This window comes from Peromyscus leucopus, unplaced genomic scaffold (assembly GCF_004664715.2).
Source record: "Peromyscus leucopus breed LL Stock unplaced genomic scaffold, UCI_PerLeu_2.1 scaffold_523, whole genome shotgun sequence".
Lineage (NCBI taxonomy): Eukaryota > Metazoa > Chordata > Mammalia > Rodentia > Cricetidae > Peromyscus > Peromyscus leucopus.
In genome coordinates, this window is record NW_023505424.1 from 26,537 (window position 1) to 48,642 (window position 22,106).

Genomic DNA, 22,106 nt, shown 5'->3' on the forward strand with positions numbered 1-22,106 from the left:
AAATCTCTCTCTCCCACCAGCCCCACAGATGCTCAGACCCAACCAAGTAAGCACACAGAGACTTATATTGTTTACAAGCTGTATGGCTGTGGCAGGCTTCTTGTTATCTAGTTCTTCTATCTTAAATTAACCCATTTCTATAAATCTATACCTTACCACATGGCTCATGGCTTACCAGTATCTTACATGTTGGTACATGGCAGCAGCTGGCAGCGTCTCCTAACTCAGCCTTCCTGTTCCCAGAATTCTCTTCTCTGCTGGTCCTGCCTATATGTCCTTCCTGACTTCTGGCCAATCAGCATTTTATTTATACACAGCGATATCCACAGCATTTGCCTCTCCCCTTGGCATTGTTATAAAAAGGCATTGTTGTCTCTCCCCTTTTGAATAAACCTCTAGGCTATTGGGTATCGACCCAGGCCCTCCAAAAGCTATCCTGTGTCTCTGTATTTCTCCTTGTCTTGGTCTTTCTATCTGATATTTTCTCATTCCTCTCTCCTCCACCTAATAACCCTTCAATAGGTGAGAGCAGGTCGGGGCTGGACTCCCAACAGTCCCCCATATCCTGCAGACCCAAAGCTGCAGGATCTCCACGACACAGCAAAAACAGGATGTCCAAGAGGAGTCTCAGTGAGGGCCCAGCATTGATAATGTAGCAGAAACCAGAGGCCTCAAACCAGACCAATGACTCTTTGCAATGAACACTTGCAAGTAAAGACATGTGGATAAAAGGGTTACTGTGTGACTCACTGTCACACTACAGCTTCCATGATGAGGTTTGATTTTTCCTCTTTTTTCTTTTTTGTCTCTTAAGTTTTATTTTATTGGAGGGGGAGGTTTGCAAGGGCAGAGCATAGATATGAAGGGACAGGGGAATGAATGGGATTGGGATCCATGATGTGAAAGACACAAATACTAAATAAAAAGAAAGTTAAAAAGAATAAATCAAAAAAGGCCATCTCTTCTTAAGCTCAATTCTGTGACTATATATTAGGAGTGTATCAGTGAATAATTTAGTCTTTTCTGAGGAAAATTAAACCACTGAAAAGAAAATCCAGGAATTGTAAGTGTTAAAAACTGTGATTCATGCCGGGCGGTGGTGGCGCACGCCTTTAATCCCAGCACTCGGGAGGCAGAGCCAGGTGGATCTCTGTGAGTTCGAGGCCAGCCTGGGCTACCAAGTGAGTTCCAGGAAAGGCGCAAAGCTACACAGAGAAACCCTGTCTCGAAAAACCAAAAAAAAAAAAAAAAAAAAAAAAAAAAAAAAAAAAAAAAAAAAAAACTGTGATTCATTTTAAATTAAACAGATAATTTTTTTTTGAGATAGGATCTTGCATGCAGCCCAGGCAGGTGTCAAACTCACTACCTGTTGCTCCAGTCTTCCAGTTTGGGAACTGCAGAGATGTATAATAAACTTCTAAGAAGAGGCCTAAGAAAACATTGAGAGGTTCCTGACACAGTCTTTATTCACCCTGATCTTCAAGCACCACCAACCACACATTGCTTTAGCACAGTAAGTCATCTCTGACAAGTATCTCAGGTCATGAGAAGGAGACACAGCCCCCAGGACAGCGGGCACTTTTCCCTGGCACAGATTTACAGCACGTCTTCCTTACAGTGATGGAGGGCCATCTACGGGTCCTGCGGGCAACTGGACAAGAACATTCAGGCTAGATCACAAAATTACTAAAAAGTCCACAAATGAAAGCGAAAATATTACACCCGCAAATGATTACAAATGAAGACTCATGAGAGAAGAGGAAGCCAGAATGACCGACTAAGGTAATATTCCCCAGGTTCCTGTGACTTCTGTGGCCCCTAGCTAGAGGTGTCACACAGTCTAGGGACAGCCTCTTTAGCAAACTAGTTGGAAAACTAGTTAGAAGTTGGAGTTCGTGGACCCCTGCCGAACCTACAGAACCAGAATCAGAGTTCTCCAGATGCTGTGACGCACCCTGAAATTGAAGGGACTGTTCTCTGTGATTTCCTTAACCACTTAGCCCACCATTCCCGATGTCATTCACAAAGGCTGGGTGAGGGACATGGGATGGAAGAGGACAGAGCTACAGACTCGATGAGAGGAGCCATTTATTAAGCCCCAAGCAAGCTGTTCACGCATGCTCACAACAGAGCTGTGACCCTATCACCAGCTACTTTCCCAGAGCCACAGCTGTGTGAAGGGCAGGCTTCCCTGCTCCAGTCCCGGTGGTGGGCGCCCTGCTCCCGCCAGCTTGTTAAATCTAGGCGCTTTCCCCTGCTCCGTCCGTCCCTCCTCCCCACTTCCTGCATCCTCACTGTGCTCGCACAACTCTCCCTGCTGCGAAGACAGCTGTTCGGCTGTTGCACCCCTTTTATAGACCGCAGTCCCCTTGGCAAGAGCCACACTTAGGCATTCGGATCACTCACGTATTCGTTATCCTCAGACTCGCTATGTGCCAGACACTATGGACTTTATTGAACTATGACAGGAATCATCTCAGTTCTTGTAGAACTTGCATAAGGGTTGGGTACAGTGTCGAACAAGCCACTAGAACAGCGGGCAAGTGTGACGACGGAGAGAGTGGAGGTGCGCACAAGAGCCATTTAGCCTGACCTCGTCAGGATGTTGTAGATTTCATTTTGAAGACAGAGTTCTCCAGGGAAAGGGAAGAGGGAACGCCCGACCTGAAGCACCCGAACGGCACCTTGGGCACAGATCACACACACGTAAACATGTCTCATCAAATCTGGGCTTGTGTTACTCCGCACATTCCTAGTCAGACACTCACTGCCCAGGTGTCACCAGCTAAAAAACCTAGTGGGGCCAACTAAAATGTCAAGAAGTGGCAAACAACAAATTTGGGGAAAATGTAAGTATTGATAATTTTTAAAATTTAGGATGACTTGATTTTTTTTTTTTAAAGAAAGAGGACCTTAATGTCCACATGAGACCACAGAGCAAGCTGTTCCAATCTAAGAAACTACATAAGCATCCCAAATCTATGATGCTCTAAAGGACATTCCAGAATCATGGCCCATTATTTTGAGTTTTCTTAAATATGCTAAGTTCTAATGCTATAATGAGTACCAATTTATGAAAAATGTGAACATAGGAACTGTCAAGTACTTCCAGCTAAAAAATGAAAGACATTTGTGTTTTCTTTTCCTTCTAAGACCCCCACAAAAAGGATACCAAGTAGTATTAAAAAGACTTGAATCGCCGGGCGTTTGGTGGCGCACGCCTTTAGTCCCAGCACTCGGGAGGCAGAACCAGGCAGATCTCTGTGAGTTCGAGGCCAGCCTGGGCTACCAAGTGAGCTCCAGGAAAGGCGCAAAGCTACGCAGAGAAACGCTGTCTCGAAAAACCAAAAAAATAAAAAATAAAAAATAAAAAGACTTGAATCTACAGGGCAAACAGGGAGGGAGAGGGACTATTTCTCTGCAGCATACATATAAGAAAGGGAGAACTATTTGCCTGTTGCTGGAGGGCTTCTCTCCAGGTTCCACCAAGCCCCACAGACCCACAATCCACATATAAAATAATCACTCAGACGCTTATATTACTTATAAACTGTATGGCCGTGGCAGGCTTCTTGCTAACTGTTCTTATATCTTAAATTAACCCATTTCTATAAATCTATACCTTGCCACATGGCTGGTGGCTTACTGGCGTCTTTACATGCTGCTTCTCCTGGCGGTGGCTGCAGTGTCTCTCCTCCTTCCTGTTTCCCCAATTCTCCTCTCTCTTTGCCCCGCCTATACTTCCTGCCTGGTCACTGGCCATCAGTGTTTTATTTATATAGAGTGATATCCACAGCATTTGCCACCACTGAGCTAACAAGAGGCTGAGACACCAAGACTTGCCGGATGGACAGAGAGCATTCTTGGACTGAGGAGGGGGAAGCACAGAGATGGGATGAAGGATGAGAAAAGGCAGTAGGAATTGCCACATGCAAAGAAATCAGAACATCGCTCTTCTCAACAGCGAACTCAAGACAACAATGACCACAAATATTCAAGGACAGGCTGCAGAGCTGGCTCAGCAGTTAGGAGCACCTGCTCCCCATCAGGTGGCTCACAGCCACCTCCTAACTTCATTCGCAAGGCATCCAATGCCCTGGACCGGCCTCCATGGGCACCCGCACAAAGGTGCTGCATACACACACTCACACAAAAGTAGTTTAAGGAGAGGGGACTGTGGAGGAGGCTCAGTGGTACAAGGCAAGCGTGAGGACCTGAGTTTGTGTCAACAGCTGGGTGTGGTGGCGTGCGCTTGTTAATCCCAGTATGGGGGGCTGAGACAGGAGGACACCTGGCAGTCACTGGCCAGCCAGTCTAGCCTAATGGTGAGCTTCAGGTTCCAGTGAGAGACCCGCTCTCAAAAGTAACAACAACAAAACTAAAAACCCCACGAAAAATACCGAACCAGGGGAGGGGATGGGTGTATGGCTCAGTCAGTAAAGTAGCTTGCCTTGCACGAAGGACTTTAGTTGAATCCCGAAAAATAACTGGCGGGACAATGCACACATGCAGTCCCACACTAGAGAGCAGAGACAGGAGGATTTTTGTAGTTTTCTAGCCAGCCAATCCAGCTTAATTGATGGTCTTCAAACCAACAAGAGAGCCTGTCTCAAAGGAGGTGAATGACTTGACCAAGGATGACACCCAAGGCTCTCCTCTGGCTTACAACACACGTATCTACATGTAAGGACACACACACATAAATACATTACAAATAAAAAAAATAAGATGAACAGCTCTTTAGGAATGACATCCAGGGTTGACCTAGTATACACACACTTATTCTCACACTTGTGTGCACATACATACACATTTTTTTCCCCCAAGAAAGGGTTTCTCTCCATATCCTTGACTGTCCTGGAACTCACACTGTAGACCAGGCTGGCCTCAAACTCAAAGACATCTGCCTGCCTCTCCCTCTCCACTGCTGGGATTAAAGGTGTGCGCCATCACCACCCAGTTTAAAATAAACTCTTTTTTTTCCCTTTTATTTTATTTTACAATACCATTCAGTTCTACATATCAGCCATGGATTCCCTTGTTCTCCCCCCTCCTCTTCCCCGCAGCCCATCCCCCATTCCCACCTCCTCCAGGGCAAAGCCTCCCCCGAGGACTGAGATCAACCTGGTAGACTCAGTCCAGGCAGGTCCAGTCCCCTCCTCCCAGATTGAGCCAAGCGTCCCTGCATAAGTCCCAGGTTTCAAACAGCTAACTCATGCAACGAGCCCAGGACCTGGTACCACTGCCTAGTTGCCTCCCAAACAGATCAAGCCAATCAACTGTCTCACCTATTCAGAGAGCATGATCCAATCGGGCCCCTCAGCCTTTGGTTCATAGTTCATGTGTTTCCATTCAGTTGGCTATTTGTCCCTGTGCTTTATCCAACCTTGGTTTCAACATATTCTCGCTCATATAAACCCTCCTCTTTCTCGCTAATTTGACTCCCGCGCTCCACCCGGGGCCTAGCCGTGGATCTCTGCATCCAGATTCCTCAGTCCTTGGATGGGTTTCTGGCACGACTATTAGGGTGTTTGGCCCTCCCATCACCAGAGTAGGTCAGTTCCGGCTGTCTCTCGACCATTGCCAGCAGTCTATTGTGGGGGTATCTTTGTGGATTTCTGTGGGCCTCTCTAGCACTTTGTTTCTTCCTTTTCTCATGTGGTCTTCATTTACCATGGTCTCCTATTCCTTGTTCTCCCTCTCTGTTCTTGATCCAGCTGGGATCTCCCGCTCCCACAGGCTCTCTTTCCCTCGACCCTCACCCTTCATTACTCCCACTCATGTCCAGGTTGTTCATGTAGATCTCATCCATTTCTCCGTCACTGGCGATCCTCGTGTCTTTCTTGGGGTCCTGTTTTCCAGGTAGCCTCTTACTAAATTTATCCCAGATGAACTTTTCACAGGTATAATGGAACAGAGATACTTTTAGACATACCTAGGGAGCCATGTAGGTAGGACATGTTCTGCTAAATGAGAGAATAAACCAACAAGAGGAAATAGAAGATAGGGAACTTTTTCTTTGTTTTTTCGAGACAGGGTTTCTCTGTGTAGTGTTTGGTGCCTGTCCTGGACCTCACTCTGTAGACCAGGCTGACCTCGAACTCACAGAGATCTGCCGGGTTCTGCCTCCCAAGTGCTGGGGTTAAAGGCTGTGCTACCACCACCCGACTAAGATAGGGAACTTTATGTAGCTTGGGCTACAGCACCACCAGCCTAGAGTGCAGGAGGATGGGCAGCCTGAAAGAGCATCCTGAGGGTCACAGGTCACAGATATGTCGAACAACTGCTTAATTGTCTTAGTTAGGGCTGCTATTGCCGTGACGAAACACCATGACCAAAAGCAAGTTGAGGAGGAAAGTGTTAGAATTCCTAGCCACTCCCCCAGCTACATGACCACACTTTCGCTGTCCAGTAAGTAGCCAGGAAAGATGCTTAGCTATCCTAGGGCCTTACGTCCTATGTAACCTGTGTGCTGTGTGATCACATAATCTAAGCGAAGTGTGGTCACGCAATCTATGCACATGCATGGCATAGCTACGTAAGCCCATATGTGCATGTGTGTGGGGAACCTATAAGAGTTGGTTCCACCTATTTCTCCCCTCTCTTCCTGCACGGTCATTTCATACGCCTATGCACACCCCTTCTATTCCCTTCCCTTAATAAACTCTTTATAGTGGGTTTCGTTGTACCTTGTGTCTTTTCTCCCTTAATAAATAACATTACACCGCTTAAATAAATAACAGAAATGGTTTATTTAGTTTACACTTCCACACCATAGTCCATCATTGAAGAAAGTCAGGACAGGAAACTCAAACAGGGCAGAAACCTGGAGGTAAGAGTTTGATGAGGGGCATGGAGAAGTGCTGCTTTTTGGCTTGCTCTCAATTGGCTTGCTCAGCCTGCTTTCATATAGAACCCAGAACCACCAGCCCCCTTCCCACCATGGACTGGGCCCTCCAATATCAATCGCTAATCAAGAAATGCCCTACAGGCTTTCCTGCAGCCTGATCCTTAGAGAGAGATTTTCTTAGTTGAGGTTCCCTCCTCTCAGATGGCTCTCAGATGACTCTGGTTTGTGCCAAGTTGCCATAAACATAGCCAGCATAATAAAAAAATTAGTACCTGTTGTAATGATGGCTGACAAGACAAGGCTAACAAAATGGTAGGATCAGATTGTAGAGGGAGGTCAGCAAGAAACACTGTGTTCTATTTGGCTCTGCATGCCCCACAGGATTGTTCAAAGGCTGGTAAGGGGTTTAACCACACAAATAGAACTTCTGCTGCAGTCTACTGATCATAGACGTGAATGACTGGGCCAGGGATGGCCCCACACTGTCTATTCCCCCACACTGGCCTAGTACCACTAGCTTTGCTGGTATCAAATCCAAATTCTCATATATCAATAGATAGTGCCACCCTGTCATGCAACCCTGTCTACACGACATACAGATAAAACTTGTATGACAAGCCCCTCCTGACCTAGTCTCTTTCTGCATCAACACCCAAATCTCCAAATTTGTCACAATAAGCTCTACAAGTTCAAGAGGTAGCATGGACTCACCTTTCCATGGATAATGCTGACACCACAGTGTTATAAAGAGCATATGGATGGGACAGGACCATCTTTGAAAAATGCAACTTGCCACTAAGGTTAATGTATAAAAATCAGCAGCACTTTTTTATCATGGCAAAAATGAGAAAATGAAGTGTTAATAGCCGAGATATGTAAGTCTAGATGCTAATCAAAAGATGAATGTAGAAAATGTGGTATATATGTGCAATGGAGTTCTACTCAGCAATAAAGAATGAAATTATGTCATTCTCAGGAAAAGAGAAGGAATTGGAGATGGTTATGATCAGTGAATGTCAGACTCAGAAATACAATTACCATGTTTTCTTATGTGTAATCTAGGACGGATAAGAAGCAAGGAAAAGAGAGAGGGAGAGGGAGGGAGGAGGAGAGCAGACAGGGGATATTTGTGAGGAAGGGACACAACTGGGAGAGAAGCTGGGTGGGAGAGGGTAATGGGGCAAAGATGAGCCAAGTACAAAGATACACATGTATGAAAATGTCATAACAAAACCCATTATCTTGTATGCTAAAAAATAAAAAAGATACAATTGATACTATCATCAAACAAGTATCAAATGCTTAGGAATAAGACTAATTAAGGCGGTGGAATATATCTACACAGAAAGCCACGAACACTACTGGGCAGAAAGTGAAGTCCTGAGTAAGAGGACTTCACATGTATTTCACGACTGCAAGAATTCTCTATTAGGCCTGGTTAGTCATGCTCAAATGGGGTTTAGGGGAGGGTGTGTCTTCACTTCTTCTATTAGTTTTCCTCACAAATAGCTCAGTTGCTTGTTTTTTGCTTTATTCTATCCTGTTTTAAATCTGTATTATTAGGCACAGACAAATGGAGAATTGTTACACTTCACTGTTACAGGATCAGCCGTTTATTCAATGTCCCTCTTTACTTATAATCTACTTTGTCTGATATTAGAGCACTTAATGAATTAAAGACTCATACAAGAATTCACGGGAGAAGCTCTGAAATATCAACAGGACATGTTATTTCTGGAAGGGGCCTGAAGTGAACCCTCCACCAGAGGATGTAGACACAGTTAGTAACCACGAAGAGTTCAACCTCACTGGTGATTGTGGAAATGTGAAATGAAGACACGATAACCTACAGTCCATGGCTAAAGACACAGTGAGAAAAAAACAAAACAAAACCAACAACAAAAAATACTGACCATTGTCAAGGACTGGGAGATGTGATTCTACACTTATGGTAGAGGCAGACAGAAGGCCTCCACCATACAGCAGAACCTAAACAACCAAGCAGCCCCACTCCAAAATGCACCAAAAGACACGCCTAGGAATGTCTACAAGGCTGATGCACAGTGGCTCCAACAGAAGCCAACCTAACCCACTGAGGGCCAGGGAACAAGCACCCAGATAGGTAAATACAGCGTGGAACAGGAACTGCCGCCGCACCAGCAGTCAACCTCACACACTGAGAGAACAGAGTCCTGTACAGAAGGCACCTTGTAGGTAAAACGTCTAAAAAACCGGGGAAAATTACACTAGCCAAGTAGGGAGCTAATAATTGGGAAAAGATGTAAATGAGGCTTTTGAACTGTGATAAATTTCTATTTCCTGGTTTCAAATGACTGCAATCGTGGACATAAAAAAAAATCACTGTGCTTAAATTTAAGGTTGTTTCTGTACATATGCTGTAATATAGTGTTTGTAAGGTTTTAAAAATGATTTAACTATATGGGAGGAGGATGTAGCAGGAAGGTAAATGATAGGAACTATCCAAAGCTAACAAGTTATGATAAAACAACCTGTAATCCCAGTACTTAAGAAGCAGAAACAGGATAGTTGCAAGTTTGAGGCCCACCAGAGCTACGCAGTGGGGCCATGTCTCAAAACCAGCCAACCAAACAACAAACGGACCTAGTCATAATGTTTAAAAAAATTAGGGTGAAAAATGGTCACCTTTGGGGGCAAAGGGTATCGGCTGGGTTGGTGCTGGTGAGTGGGTGAGTGGGTGAGTGAGTGAGTGAGTGAGTGAGTGCGTGCTTCATTTTTTTTGGCACTATCATTCTAATGTGACACACACGACATATTTATAGAGAAGGTTAAAACATCTCCATCTTTCATGAATGAAAAAAAATGAATGATAAACATGTTTAAAACATTGTGAGCAGCTTCTTAAAATTAGTAATGTCAATCTGACAATGGAACTCGGTTACTAGGTGCAGGTCAAGGTTTTAAGGACTAAGCTTAAAGGCTTAAAGTCATGTTAAGAAAATGGCCCCACAGTACTGACCCATAGTTATAAGGCAACTGCCACTCACCAGCAGACACACTTCACACCAGCAGTGCGCAGCAACACTGTTTACACACGTTCTCATTAGATCAAAAGAACTTCCGGACACGGAACAACATACTTGATTTGCAGAATGCAATCCATAAAGTTCTTCCATTCACTTTCTGATTTACTGTTCAGGTTAAACTAGCACTTTTCAGTGTAGTTTGTGATAACTATGCAGAGAATGACTGCACAATCATCACGTTCTGGAAACACTGCTAGAGTCAGCCCGAAGAAAACCATAATGTTAGAATACACTGGGGTTCTCCTGGAAGACTTTCCTCGCTGCCTCAAATGGTGAGGCATTTTGTTATTAGATTAAAAGAAGGAAGGATTCTGAGGCAGACAAGAGGATGGATACTTCTGCTGGCAGCCATCTGAAAACTTGTCATTTCCCTATGCCTTAAAGCCTTTCTCAGTACAGACCATTTTTTAAGGTCTCTTGGCTAGCTGGTAGCATTTCTGAGGTATAAACACCTGGTGAGGATTTTTTTCTAAGCAATAAAAACACATTAAAAAGTGTACATTAGCTAGGCAGGGTGGAGCATGTCTTTAATTCTAGCACTCAGGAAGCAAAGGCAGATGGATCTCTGTGAGTTCAAGGCCAGCCTCCTTTACATAGAGTCCCAAGCCAGCCAGAGCCATATAGTGGGACCCTGTCTAAAACAATAAAACAAAAAAAATTTAAAGGCCATTTAATAAGGTTCTATAAAGGTCATCTGGGTGCTAAAAGCATTTTCTGAATATCAGCATTTAGGCACAAGAATAAAAAAGGACAAGCATAAGTTGTGTGTAGGTTATCCAATTTTTTTTTTTAATCTGAACAGAAAAAAGTATACAAGTTTGCTAAGGAGACACAGTAAAACTGAATGTGATGTATTTCTGGACTCAATACATCAAGGTTATTTTGGTAGCCAGTGATTCTGAGTTATGCAGAAACAAGACTATCAAATGCCCTTTCCAAACCCGTTTGGTAAAGCCAACTTCATGACCACTTATTGATCATGTCCAGCCTTGGCCCTCCTTTGTGCAAACAACAGGTGTAGTCACTAATGGTGCTCGGGAGCCAGAGATGATCTCTCAACATGGTAATCCAGATACAAAAGTAGTCGTAGAGGAGTCAGAGGCAGCTCCTAGGAAATGTCATTCACCCATGTGCATGATAATGTTTACCATTTTTAAAACAAAAACTCAGTCAAGGACAGCAGTAACACTGCGTGCTCAGTGTGTTACTTCGTGTAGTGCCTCTACAGTCATATGGGGTTCACCACTACACAACCACATTTCTGATGAACCTGTCCAATTCTTTTCACAAAAATCTAAAATTCTTGTAAGACCTTGAGCTTGACACAGGAGATCCTGCCTGGACACTCCAAACATTGATAAAACTGGGTGTTAACGTGTATTAACCACAGGCTGTAAGCACAACCACACACTGCTGTACACCACCACAAAGAACCTTCAAAACAACTCAGTCCATAAGACTGAGGAGGTACACTGATTATTTAGCTAAGGAAAACCCAAATGGCTCTCTTGGAGTCAAATGTACCTCAAGGCTTGTATGAGGAATGAGTATAAAATCAGCAGCTAAAGAAATCTGCCACTGGCGCCGGGCGGTGGTGGCGCACGCCTTTAATCCAGCACTCGGAGGCAGAGCCAAGCCGGTCTCTGTGAGTTCGAGGCCAGCCTGGGCTACCAAGTGAGTTCCAGAAAAGGCGCAAAGCTACACAGAGAAACCCTGTCTCGAAAAAACCAAAAAATAAAAATAAAAAAAAGAAATCTGCCACTGGGTAATAAGTGCTATCCTGTATTGATGGTATACACTTTAATAATACATTGTGATTGGTTGGTTCCCATTACCATGGGACACACAGAAATGAAACTCAAAAAGACTATTTTGTTAGGACAGAACAGCTAATGACCCCAGTTTTAAATAGGTTCTTCATTAAAAGAAAAGATAGAGCCATAAAAGTCAAATTAGCTGACTTCAAATGGTTTACATCCCAGGATGAATCAGGTTACACTGATTTAAGCCCAATTTAATTCAGGCAGGTTTTTTAACCACAAGAATAAGGACATTCTTAGTACATAATTAATAATTAAACCAACATATACACAATTAGCAATATCCTATACAATATTAAGTGTTTTAACATGTTTCAATTAGATCCTGTATCTAGTCAATTTGTTGCTTTGTTTTTTTTAAAAAAACAAGCTTAACTTTATTTTACAATGCACTTTGCATTAACAAATGCATTCTTGTTTCATCGAAGCAGGTGAAGGTCTTGAGGTGGTCTTTACGATCCGAACTCAACTGTATCTTCTGTGATCTTTTTGAATTCATAATTGCCTCTACCATCCATATGCAGGTAGTACTATGGGAGAGAAGGGCAAGTCAGTAACTACGAACAGTCCGCTTGCACAGGCATCCCACAAATGAGATGCTTCCACAGTTCTGGACTGCAGCTCAGAGCTACCACGACGACCCGTGCCAGAGCCTGGGCAGCACTGATGCTTCACTGTCAGCTACCAATCTCCACTTTCAAGTCTTTTGTTTAGGATTAGTGGAGATGAAAAGGAGCCATTCATGTGCCTTCTGAAGACACAGAACAAAGCCTCCTGTTTTTAGTTAGTGAACCTTTATATATTAAAGATTTGTTTTTCTGTATTGTGATTTTCTTAGCTGCTCTTTGTGTCCCCCAGCCCCCTTCACATGAACACGGCTCTTGCCTAGCAAACCCAAGGCCTAGGCTAGATCCATGGCACAGGGAGGGGAAGGAGAAACAAGGGGGAAGTTGGAGGAGAAGGGAGGATTAGAGAAGTGGAGGGAAGGGAAAGAACTTGTTCTCAAACATTACCCACCAACCCTATGGACACTACCCAGAATACACAGCGCTTCTGTACTACGCAAAACTCAGCACTGTGTCTTTGTAAATTACCGTGACTGATGACAGATCCTACTTTATTACATTCCAAACATGGCTGCATTATGCCATCTCTCCCTTATAGTCCTGGCCTCTACTGAAAATGCTCCTAAGCTTCTGCCATCTAACTTAAGACTTTCTCTTCCGTCCAACCTGAATGATGACACAGCTCTTTTACCCTTAGCATTACACAGCGGTCACTTAACACTAGAGACCTCACTGCTCGCTAGTCTCGGTAGAGTGAGAGTTTATGTATGCTACAGCTTTTCTAACTGATGGAATAACTCTGAACAAAGTCCTACTGTACACTATAAAACTCAAAATCACTCTCTGCCTTAAGGTGTAAGCCTACATAGCAACATTCAACCATGAAATCCAAAACCAGTCACCAAGACCCACATTTTTATGTGAGATAAACATTCATCATCCCATACAAGCAAAGAAATACAGACCTCATGGTGTTTCCAAAGGGATTTTCTGTGTGAAACGGTAAAGAGGGTGATGCCAACCTAATTCAAAGAAAAGGTTTATGTTTACATCAGTAATAGTAAGCCACAAATTACAACACATTTAAGTTGTTAGGAATAACATGGTCAGTGGCTAGTTAAGAATTAATGTCAAAATATATCCCCCTACATTGATTTATTATGAAAAACAGTAAGACAAAAATAGCAAAAGGTAGCCAGGCGGTGGTGGGGCATACCTTTAATCCCAGCACTTGGGAGCAGAGGCAGGAGGATGTCTGTGAGTTCGAGGCCAGCCTGGTCTACAGAGCAAGTTCCAGGATAGCCAAAGCTACACAGAGAAACCCTGTTTTGAAAAAACAAAAACAAAACGAAATGAAAAAAAGCAAAGGTTAAAATCAGGACTAAATAGCATAAATGGTCTACAGCCAATTTGCTTTCAAATGCAGGGTCATAATTTGCTATTGCAGTCTTATTTTGGGATGTGCCTTGGAATTCAGACATATTCAGAAGTGTGATCATTCATCTGTTCTAGAAGGTTCTAAGGCAGAATTCTGCATGTGTCTACAGTAAATGTGTACAAATACTGACATTGAGACAAGAGTTTAAACTCTTTTGTAAGTTTAGATCAGGTATTGCTATGCAATAAGCCTGCTATAAAATTATAAAAAAGATGTCCAGTCTTGGTCCAGCTTTCAGGATTTCAACTGCACTTCAGATTTCAGAGAGGATCAATAGATTCAACTGTAGTTGCTCTGGATCAGTGAGAGCAATGGTTCTCAACTGAGGGAGATCTTTCTCTGGTGGAACTGTGGCTATGACTGAAGACAATACTGCCATCTAATGGACAGACACCAGAACTGTTGCTAAACATAGTATAAATGTCCAGGACAGCCCTGCACAGACTGCCTAGGAGTTATCCAGCCAATACATGAGGGTGAGAAACACTACTGAGGTCAGATCTTTAACACACCCCTTTTATGTTTGGGAGATTTGGCAAATGTAAATCTACCAGCTATACAAAGGCCCTCAGAGGCCAAAGAGGGTGTCCTAATCCTTTGGAACTGGAGTTATAAGTGGTTGTGAGCCACCATGTAGGTGCTGGAACTGAACCCAGGTCCTCCTGGAGAGCAGCCAGTGCTCTTAACTACCAAGCCATCTCTCCAGACACTAATTTTATTTTTATTTGTAATAATTTTTAAAAGATTAACCTAAGTAAATTCTGGATAATTCTACCATGAAATTTTATGACTAAATTATTCTGTTGGCACCAGCTGATATCACTGAAACTATGTCATAAGTTTGGCTCCCTGTGCAAATTAGTGAGACCTGCATAAGAAGATAAGTAACACTATCAGCTTTGTTAAACACACATTTCAACTGCATCAAAGCCACTTAGATATATTTTTCTGTTCCTGATTTTATAATGGATTAGACCTTAATTAGAGTAGGCATACTGTATATTAGAATTACTTAAGCCAAAACACAAAAGCAAAGTTTAAATACTGAGATCTGAACTACCTTTCCATAATTAAATCTTATGCTCACGCTTAGTTTTGGCAAGCAGCACCACTGTTCTCTTTAATGTTAAACATTCTGAATTGAGCTGAAGTGTTGCTTTATTCCTTGTAAATTTACACTGGTTTTGTAGTTAGAAAAAAGTTCTCGACTGACAAGAGGCCTTAGTGGGTAAAGACACTTGCCACCAAGGCTGAGTTTAATTCCTGAACCGGCATGGTGGAAGAGGGCCGACTCTCACGGTTTTCCTCTGAGCTGCACATGAGCAGCACGGAATGCAGACAAATACGAAATCAACAACTACACAAGGTTCTAAACTTAAGATCATTCTCTCCGGTTCTGCTTCTTGTTATACAGTGCCACTGTGACAACGTTAAATTATCACCGAAACCCCAAGTGAGTGTCCTCCCTCAAATGGACTGTGTTCTACAGATTTAGAGACTCTTAAAACGTGGGAGGCAACAACAGAATTGACAGGGAGAAGCCTTTAAGTCCAAAAACAGTCTACATAGTCTTATGCATGAAAACACACACATTTCTAATACCTTTAACATTGAAAACCACATACAGATTACTAAAGGGGATTCAAAAATAAAAAAAATAGTCATTAAGAAATACAGTCAATGTTCAGGCCTTCCTATGGAGAAGACTACTGAGGATCCTTTTATTATCACACCACACTTTTCAACTTTCATATGCATCTGCATGGGAATTTTGCTAATATGCCGTTCTATTTGGCAAAGTTAGAGACTGTGTATTTCTAACAAACTACCAGGAACTGCTAATGCTGGTGATCCATGGCTAGCCTCCAAATGGTCGGAATTCAGTGTGTGTGTGTGTGTGTATGTGTGAACAACATGACTATTTCATTTATTGTAAATTCCCCAGATATAGACAAAAAGTGTTAAAATATTCTGTAACTCGTTTATTACAAGACCTCTAAAAAGAATATATTATTATTTTCAAATCTAACCAGAGTACAGAGAGTTGCAGCAATTCCTAAAACAAAAGCTCACCAGGACTAGTGAGCAAGTACTTAAATAACGGCAGCACAGTCAGCCTCCTATTTTGTCAACTAAAAGAAATTTGGTAAATACTGTCAGATAAAATAAACTAGATAAATTTATAACTATAAGGAAGGACTGGAGAGAGAACTCTGTGGATACAGCAACTGCTTTGCGAGCACGAGACTAATTTTGGCTCTCTAGCACCCATGAACAAGCTGGCAGGTGTGGTGGCCCATCTGAATCCCAGGGTTCGGGCCGGAGACAGGGCAAGCCTGCTAGCTAAACTAACCCAATCAGCAAACTACAGGTGCAGCAAGAAACCCCGTCTCAGTATGTGAAGGGAAGTGCGATCAAGGATAGCAAAAATCAGCCTGTGTCCTCCACACGTACCCTGTGCATGCACACCCACCACACATGCACACACACACACAAGCAACAGGCATGTATGCCACCACACATACACACACAAAATGAGAAATTGAAAAAATTTTAGATTGCCAAAAATCAACTATTGACTTTCTTGATTTAAAAAGTGATACATAGGTAAAGTTAGTGGGACAAAGGAAAGTTAAGAATTTTTTTTGTTAAGTCTAAGTAATGAGGTAAAAGGTGAATATATTTAAATACTGTACCATGTCTAAGAAATTGCTAAAGAGAGTTCTATTTAGAATGCAAGGATAATTCCTTGTATTCTGCTCATATCTATAAAGTTGTATTTAGAATACACCAATAATTCTTTGTACTCTATTCATATCAATTAGTTACAATTTAAAGACAATATAGGGCACTATCTTTTGTAGCAACCTTGTGGCTTGGAATTTCCTTTTGGTGTGGGTTTGTGTTTGGACACGGCACACAGACACTCCAGTGACGCTGGTGTGGTTTGTGTTTGGACACGGCACACAGACGACACTCCATGACGCACCTGCAGCGTGACACTCACCTTCCGACAGTGGCTGTAAATGTAGCCTTCCACATCCACACTGACTGCACTTGTGCATTCATCCAAAATGGCAAACTGGGCTTGTGATAAAACAATCTTGCCATCTAAAGCATAAAAGGAGATAGTCTGTGTAAACAAGGCAGGCCTAAAGATAAAACTAATAAAGAAAGATAAATTTACTTCAGTTAAATATGTTTTCTGGTGTCTTATAAAGCTAAAAATATGAAATTATTCTAACTAAAAAGCATCATTCCTAGAGACAAAAATAATATAAATAAAACAGATTGTTTTACTGTCATCTTAAACAAAGAGAGAAATATTGTGTTTGGAAATATTTATTGCTATGAGAAAAACACAAACTGCTGTGAGATGGACTGAGTTTTAAAATAAGGAAAGTTCACTAGACAAACAAGTTTCGTGTTTGAACTAGACCTAAAGCTCAGATCACAGATCTTAAGCAGGTGCTGTTTAAGTGATGGCCCCTGTTAGAGCTCCCGCCAGCAATCCTGTGGCACTGACAAGCCTCCGCTGTCGGCCCCGGTGTGCGCAGTCTTTGGAAGCTTCTGCTGATCTTGTAGATGACAGACTCTTCATTAGCAAGCTGTGGACCTCTTCCCTTACTTCCACTCCGAGCGCACTCTACTCTCTGGCAAGTTCTGTCTGTCCTTGTCTTGGACAGTTATTTTGTCACTTGTCCCCAACAGAGATCATCCTGTCCCAAACCAGGCAGGAGACATGTTCCTAAACCCATCACTTAGGCTGTGTGAAACATCCACTCAAACCACTCCCTTCTGGAGAGAAACATGAAGCCACTGGCGCCCCCTGCTGCCATCTTCTTCCTTCTAGTGCTCCCCACGTGGCCATTCAGCGTGTGTATGTGGAGTTCTCAGAACTAAATCCCAGATCCTCTTTCTTCTGAATCTTCTTGGCCCTGTCTTAACCCTCTCTCTCAGCCACTCTCCTTCCGAGTTCCTCGTCTCTGCCGTGCCCCTATCCAGAGAACACTCACTTTCTCCCAGGATGACACAACCTTCAGCTCCTTCTCTGCTGTCCTCCATTCTCCGTGTAACCAGGGACAATCTATCACAAACGCAAGCCAAAGAACCCCAACCCGACCTAAACCTTCTCCACAGCTTCCCCTTTCTCATCTCCAGGTCCTGTGGAGTCTCCTCCTCCTGCTCTGATCTCGACATCCACCAGCACTCGACTACTAGGATAAGGCATCCAGGCCTTAGAGACCCCTGTGTCCCTTTCCTTCCCCTTCCTTCCTTCTGAAGTAAGGCATCTAAGCCTCAGACTCTGCATGCCACTTTTTTTTTCTTTTCTTCTCATTTTGCTGTTGTGTTATTTGTTTCTGTTGATAGAGGCTCTTATTCTGTGCCTCTGGTGGCCGGAACTCACTATGTAGCCCAGGCTGCCTAAACTCATGGCAATCCCCTGCCTCCGCCTCTGGAATGTTGGACCATGCCTGTGCTATCACTTCAAGCTTATTCTTCTTAAGTCCCAATGCCAGACTCTGTCCAGACATCTTCAAGTGTCTGCTCAATGTCATTCTCTCAATCCAAGTGAACCCTTTATGGAATTGCAACAGTCTGTATGTGGCGTCCTGAGTCTGCGTGTTTGCCTAAGCTGTAAGATTCACTAACACAGAAACAACATGACTAAACCACTACAACACACCTAACACTTACACCAAGTGGATAACTGAAACAAACTGCTTTCTTGGGGTTTACACGCATGTGCATGAGGTGAGGAAGAGGAAGCAGCAAACAGACACGATCGCAGAGATACAGTCATTTGACAGCATTTCCCAAGTGCCTCCCTTTTCTCCTCATGTGTCTATGTGTGCGTCTCCATCTCCCTCCATGCTGTCAGCTAATCTCGCCACAAAACAAGGAAGCTGTAGAGCAAATGTTCAAGCCAGCACGCTGCCTGAGCTGAGCTTGATAAGCGCCATTCACCAGTTCTAACATCAGCAGTCGCCTGGCAAGCCCTAACCCACTCAAGTGCAGTTTCCTTGGTGGCTGGATAGTCAGGATTACTTAATAGCACTGTTTTAAAGATACAATGCTAGCCTTTGAATCCGCTTGGCATATTGCTATCATCTACAAGCACTCAAAAATTAGCTGCACTGACCTGGATAACAGCCTCCTTTCAAATAAAAAACGAGTTCTTCTGCTGAGAGGTAAAGTAGTACGGTAGAAAACTGAAGCCTGGGGCTGGGAAGATAGCTCAGTGGGTCAAGTGCCAGTTCTGCAAACACCAGGACCTGAATTCAAATTCCAGCACCCATTTAAAAAGAAAAAAAAAAAAAAAAAAGCTGGGCATGGTGACCTCCACCTCTAATCCAGTGCTGGAAAACGGATCCTGTGGCCTTACTGGCCAGCCAGCCCAGCCAACTTATGAGCTCCAAATTCAGTGATAGACTGTCTAAAAAAGTAAATACACAAGGCATCTGATGTAGACCTGTGAGTCACCAACAGTTGTGAGCTGCCATGTGGTACTAGCCATCAAACCTGGGTCCTCTAGAAGAGCAAACAGTACTCTTAACTACTAAGCCATCTCTCTAGACTATTTCTTGATTACTAACTGAAGTAAGAAGGCCCAGCTCAGAGAGCCTGCATGGAACCGAACTAGGCCCTCTGAATGTGGGTGACAGTTGTATGGCTTGATGTGTTTGTGGGGCCCCTGGCAGTGGGACCAGGACTTATCCCGGCACATGAACTGGCTTTTTAGAACCCATTCCCTATGGTGTGATGACTTAATCAGCCTTGATGCAGGAGGAGGGGCTAGATCCAGCCCCAACTTGGTATGCCAGCCTGTGCTGACTACCCAAGGGAGCCTTACCCCCTATGAGGATGGATGGTGGTGATGTGGAGGTGAAGGGGAACAAGAGAAGAGAAGGAGGAGAAACAGGGGTTGGTATGTAAAAGGAAAGAAAAAACATTTTCAAATAAAAAAATCATTAAAAAAAAAAAAAAAAAAAGGTGGCCCAGCTCCCTGGAGCAGTACCATCCTTGGACGAGCAGTAAGCAGCATCCTCTGTGGTTTCTGCTTTAAGAGCCCTTCCTTGAGTTCCTGCCCCGACCTCAACCAGACGATGGTCTGTAAACATGTACACTAAAACAAAGTTTCTTCAGATTGGTTCTGGACATGTGTTTATCATAACAATCAAAAGCAAACTGGGACAGAAAACTGGTACCAACAGTGGAGTTTGCTACAATGACCTAACCAATGTGTTTTTTGGAAGGATAGTGGAAGCATTTGAACTTGGAGCTGAAAAGCCATTTGCTGCTCAGAGTTAATGGGCTGTTCTGTGGGAGCTTGGAATATAATAAATAATTAGGGGATGGTATACTGGAAGAGTAAGTGCTGGGAAGCAGGGGGAAAATCTGTTTTTTCCAAGTAATTTTGTTATTATACATTAAAAAAAAAAAAAAAATCAAAACAGTGCCTTTCCAATTCTTCTTTATCCTAGGAAAGTTTTAAAATTCTAACTAACTTTAAGAGTAGGTCAGTTAAAGGGGAGAAACAAGTTACAGTAACAGTGAATGAGGACAATGGCAAAGCCAGCATGGAGAACTCACACTCCCAGCACTTACAGGCACTCAGGAGAGCAGTCGGAAGAGAGGAGCGTGCTATCTAGAGGGAAAAGCTACAGAACGATGGAACCATGATCGTCATCCTCACAGGCCAATGTCTAGAAAAAATGAACTGGTGGGATATGGAGATCTACAGCTTTCCCTTTCACAGAACAATAGCATTACTGATACATTCTTTGGAATTCCAAATTTATATGAAGTTGAACATTTCCTAGCACTTTTATTACAATTTAAACTAACTAATACTTTAATAGTTTAATACTTGCTGAAAAAGACAAAACTCTGTGTTCGGATTAGCCAAACTCTGGATTCTAACAGTGACTCTAAGAAGTATTTGTACCAGTCTCAGAGGATACTGACCGCCATCCTTTGTTTTTCTCCTCCGCTGAGTACATCCATCCAGTCCTGAACACTGTCCCAGCCTCCTTCCCGTTCAAGGATATGACCCAACTGCACATTATCCAAGTACTCCTTCAGCACCTTTATACAAAGATGAAAGACCGAAAAAGTGTATTAGAAGCTAATGACCTGTCTCACCTTACTGTTAGACTAGCTCATTAACTCCATGGCCAACCGAGTGGACAGGTAGTGCTCTTCAGAAAAGGAATGGCACAAAGCTGACCTGAACGGTCAGTCTCTAGCCATACTACCCTTAACCGTCTGGGAGCTTCAGGACGGTAATGGTGTCCTATAACTGAAGGATGGGGGTGATGAGGACACAGCACTGTCACAAGGTTAAAACATGCCATGAGTAACACCTAAGGAAGCAGCTCCTCCTGCCACCGCCTGGAGAGCTGCAACCATGGTTTGGAAGCTTTAGATTAGGCCAGAGAGGCCACACTATCTGACGTCTAAAATGACAAAGAATCTGAAGTGGCATGCTTGGTGAATGCAGGATGTGATCACCCCTTACTTGGTCAGATATCCCCTTCTTCTTCTGATCCTCTTTTCCGTCTGGATATATCACTTGGTCTCTCAGTGTTCCAGGTCATATAGGGTCGCTAGTAGTCATAATGACATAGCAAGAGTCATTAAAAGTACATTTTGAGATAGCAAACCAAAAATTCTTACAGGTTACAAAAATAGCTCAAAGTCTTACCTGAGGAACATAAAATAATTTTCCTCTCTCAGGTTTAGTAAGACGTCTCCAAAAAGAGGCCATAACTGTGAACACAAAGAGAGGACAGAAGTGACTGTGACATTCAGAACCTAACAGCATTACAAAATAAGATGGTAAATTTGGAAACCATATGCACATACTTCACCAAGAACACGGAAGAGGGAACTCTTTCCACATCCATTTGGACCACAAATGAGAACATTGGCCCCAGATCGAACCTGAAAGACAGTAAGTCTTTGAATTAACTAATTAACTAAATTAATCATGTGTATTTCCTTAGAGTCAAAAAAGCTCTCTGCTTATTATTAGCTTCTCATTTTACCTGTAAATGTGGTGTAGGTACAACTATGGAGTGATTAGGAGAAACCTTGACTTCCACTTACTTTCAATTTTTCCTTTTGCTCTTAAAAAACATCATTAATTTATACTGTTCAATGTGTAGTCTTAATCAGAATGTAAAATTTGAAAGCTTAAAAAAATCTGAGATTCTCGACAATAATTGTGTATATTCATGTTTACTAACATATTTTTAACTGAACTGTAGACTACATTCTTTTACTTAGAGGTCTATATTTACTTAATAGTATGTCACAAATATTCCTCCAGGTCACTGTATTTATGTCCCTTTCGCCCATTCT

At 42.9% G+C, this 22,106-nt stretch overlaps 1 pseudogene; it reads right to left on the reverse strand.

Moving 5' to 3' along the window:
* Positions 1-11,867: 11,867 nt before the first annotated feature.
* Positions 11,868-22,106, reverse strand: part of LOC114701346 — a 60,500-nt pseudogene continuing 50,261 nt past the window's right edge.